Below are 4,264 nucleotides of genomic sequence, written 5' to 3'. Positions count from 1 at the left end.
ATGAATTAGCTTTTACTGAAAAGTGCAAGTCCTTCTTAATTTTTTCAAAATAACTTTGACTTTTATGAGACTTTTGCAGTTCTATACATATTTTATTTATTTGTTTGATTTCTAAGACCAGGGTACACTATATAGCCCAGGCTGGCTTTGAACTATATATAGAAGCCAGGACAAAATCAAATTTGCAGCACTTTTGCTGAGTGCTGAGATTACAAGGTCAACATATCTAGCTTACCATATATATTTATGTTCAGCTCCTCAGTTTTTTAGGGGGAGTCTGAAAATTTTGATGATGTTATATTGAATCAATAGATACATTTAGAAAGAATAGGTATTTTAACAATATAAAGTTGTACGTGAACTAAAGTAAATTCTTTCAGTCTGTTTTAATTTCTCTAAATCTGGAATTTCTCTAAAGCACAATGTCCTGAAGGTTGGTTCATTCCTGCCATCACAAACAGCAGTGTTTTCTTCAATTTTAAAGCTAAAAATACATTCCATTGTATGTACATACCTAGATTTCTTTAATGTTCAGCTGTTTAAAAAAACACTGAGGTTGCTCCATGTCTGTTGTAAACAACATTGCATGAGAATGGGAGAGCAACCATCTTTTCAAGATCCTACCCTATACATCTTTCCATTTTGAGCTTGTCTGAGGTTTCATTTCACAAACAAGCAGCATATGAAATACTTTACAAGAAACAGCATAGTTTATATTGAAGAATGAAGACCTTAATCATATATTAAGAATATTAAGGGCAACAACAGCTAGCATGTTAGAAGTGCAGAAATATGGCTGCCAAAGGACACTTGGTCTTGCAAAAGGTCAGGGAAATAAGGAAAGCAGAAGTTTCAGGGTGCATATTACAAGAAACAACATGTTTCTATGGACTGAGCCTGGGGCAAAATAGGGAGACAGATTCTTGCTAGGATCTTGGCCAAGTGTCCCATTTTACTTCATGAATATATCTATTTGTACAGCATTGTGTTTCATCCTCAAAACCAGTCCCAGGAGTTTAATTTTACTTGTCCACTTAAATAGAACCAGGCAGCAAATGACTTAGTAACTTCTCTCTCCCTTCTTACACAGTCTGCTCCCTGCTCAAACAGCCCCTGTGCACCCAGCACAGAATTGCTTATGGAAAGCAGGCCAAGAATGAGAGGTTCTGAGTACTACAAATAAAGCAACTATGAACATAGTTGAGCAAGTGTCCTTTGGTATGATTGAGTGTCCTTTGGGTATACGCCCAAGAGTTACAGTATAGCTGGGTCTTGAGATAGATTGACTTCCAATTTTCTGAGAAATGGCCATATATGATGTAGGAAATTCTTCTACATATGTGTTGCTTTTATCGGTTAATGAATAAACATATTTTGGCCAGTGGCTTAGCAGAACAGAGAAAGGCAGGAATTCCAAGCAGATAGAGGAGGAAAGAAGGCAGAGTCAGAGAGGCACCACGTAGCCACCAGAGGAGAAAGACACCCATGCGCCAGTACTGGTAAACCATGAGCCATGAGGTAAAACATAAAATAATAGAAATGGGTTAATTTAAGATATAAAAGCTAGCTATCAAAACACTTAAGTGATTGGCTAAGCGTTGTAATTAATACAGTTTCTGTGTGATTATTTTGGGTGTGGGTGGCTGAAAACAAATGAGTGGGCTCTGCCTACACATATAGATTTCCAAAGTGGCTGTACAAGTTTATATTCCCACAAACAGTGGAGGAGTGCTCCCCTTGCTCTACATCCTCTCCAGCATGAACTTGTGGTTTGTGTGTGTGTTTATGTGTGTGTGTTTCAAATTTTATTAAACTTATTTACCTGAAATTTGTTTACAGAGAGGACAAACAGATACAGGACTTCGAATAGCTTATGGGACAGTCATTATCTTTTAAAAATGTTCTTCTTTCTTCTACACACACAATCTTTCCTTTTTACAGAATAAAAGCTAGATGCAAACTTTTGATGTAAACTTATCTCATTGTTAACTCTGTTGATGAAGATGGGAGACATACTTGTTCATAGTTCAGTTAAATGACACAAACAAAAGCTGTTCCCGCAGACACAAACATGCCCATGTCTCAGTAGGACTGTGTGCTTTGCGTTCACACCGCTTCACTTCTTCTTCCCTTTTCCCTTTTTACTGTCCGCTCCTTGCTGAAGACTTGGGTCAGCACCTCCTGTTTTTTGTGTCCTTGTTTTTAGCTTAGTTATCATTTCTGCTACACACAGCATCACTGACTTACTTGACAGGAACTGGACAAGACGGAGGCTGCCATCTTCCCGTTTGAGCTGAACCTGGACTCTGCCTCTGTACTGAACATCACGGTTCCATTCTCTGGAGTACATTTTGTTTTCCTCCTGAAATACGTTCAGTCCCACTGCTAAGCATACATCCTGAATCTCAGTAGGTAGGGTTTTCTACAGCCTTACTTATGGAAATCTGCCTCCCCTCCACTGTGGTCTTCTTAGTATTTAAATAAGTGGGGTAGATACAAATAAACCTGTCCTGGTTGGCTGGGGACCGCCCGGCTGCGCAAGCCATCTCCACAGGCATCCCCTGTGGATAGCCCTGCCAGCCCGCCAGCCTGAAAACCAGATCCACTTCTATTTTATGACCTTAGCCATTCTGACAAGTGTAAGATGGAATCTCAGAGTTGTTTTGATTTGTATTTTCCTGAGGGCTAAGGATGTTGAACATTTCTTTAAGTGTTTCTCAGCCATTTGATATTCTACTACTGAGAATTATCTATTTATATCAGTATTTATTGGATTATTAATATTGTTAAATCGTTATTAATTGGATTCTTTCGGGGTTTTGATGTCTAGTTTCTTGACTTGTTAATATATTTTGGAGATTTGCCCTTTGTCAGATATGAGGATAGTGAAGATCTTTTCCCATCCTGTAGGCTGCTGGCAATTTTGTCCTATTAACAGTGTCCTTTGCCTTATAGAAAACTTTCAGTTTCATGAGGTCTCATTTATTAATTGTCAATCTTAGTGTCTGTGCTACTAGCTCTCTATTCAGGAAGTGTTGTCTCTTGTGCCAATGCATTTAAGGCTATTCCCCACTTTCTCTTATATCAGGTTCAGTGTGCCTAGATTTATATTGAGGTCTTTGATCTACTTAGGCTTGAGTTTTCTGCAGGGCAATAGATATGGATCCACTTGCATTCTTCTACATGGAGACATCCAGTTATATCATCACAATTTGTTGAAGATGCTTTCTTTTTTCCATTGTACACTTCTGGCTTCTTTGGCAAAAACAGGTGCCCGTAGGTGTATGAGTTTATGTCTGGGCCTTTGATTTGATTCCACTGATGTGCCTGTCTGTGGATTCACCTGTTTATTTATACCAATACCATGTTGTTTTTATTACTATAAGCATTATATTAAAGTTTGAGATCAGGGATGGTGATACCTCTGAAAGTTCTTTTATTGTGTAGGATTGTTTTAACTATAGTGGGTCTTTTGTTTTTCCATATGAAGTTGAGTATTGTTCTTTCAAGGTCTGTACAAAATTGTGTTGAAATTTTGATGGGGATTCCGTTGAATCTGGGGATTGCTTTTGGTGAGATGGCTGTTTTTACTGTTAATCCTGCTGATCCATGAGCATGGGAGGGCTTTCCATTTTCTGATATGTTCTCCAATTTCTTTTTTCAAAGATTTGAAGTTCTTTTTTTGCTTTTTTATATTTACTAAAAATTTCTTCCTCTTCCCATCCCTCCATTTCCATCCCACTCCCCCACTTTCCCTCCCCCTCCCTCTCCAGTCCTAAGAGAAGTCAAGGTGCCCTGCCCTGTGGGAAGTCCAAGGCACTCCCCCCTCCATCCAGATCTAGGAAGGTGTGCATCCAAACAAGGACTTGAAGTTCTTGTCATACAGATCTTTCATTTACTTACTTACTTACTTACTTACTTACTTACTCAATAAATTTACCCCAAGATATTTCATATTGTTTATGAATATTGTGAAGGATGTTGTTTCCCTGAATTTTTCTCAAAAATTTTATCTTTTGAATATAAGAAGCCTATTGATATTATAGTTAATCTTGTATTCAGTCACATGACTAAAGGTGTTTATCAGCTATAGGAGTTCCCTGGAAGAGTTTTTGGGGTCACTTATGTACACTATCATATCATCTGCAAATAGCAATACTTTGACTTCTTTCTTTTCAATTTGTATCAGTTGATCTCCCTAGGATGTCTTACTGCTCTAACTAGAACTTCAAGTGCTATATTAATAGATAGAGAAAGAGTAGAC

The 4,264-nt window shown here is 38.0% G+C and overlaps 1 pseudogene; it reads right to left on the bottom strand.

Annotated features, from left to right (window-relative positions):
* Positions 1-2,116: 2,116 nt before the first annotated feature.
* Positions 2,117-2,556, bottom strand: LOC142841145 (signal recognition particle 19 kDa protein pseudogene; annotated as a pseudogene).
* Positions 2,557-4,264: the final 1,708 nt, after the last annotated feature.

Source organism: Microtus pennsylvanicus, chromosome X (assembly GCF_037038515.1).
Source record: "Microtus pennsylvanicus isolate mMicPen1 chromosome X, mMicPen1.hap1, whole genome shotgun sequence".
NCBI lineage: Eukaryota > Metazoa > Chordata > Mammalia > Rodentia > Cricetidae > Microtus > Microtus pennsylvanicus.
Note: the sequence above shows the minus strand (reverse complement) of the source record. Positions and strands in the feature narration are given on the sequence as shown.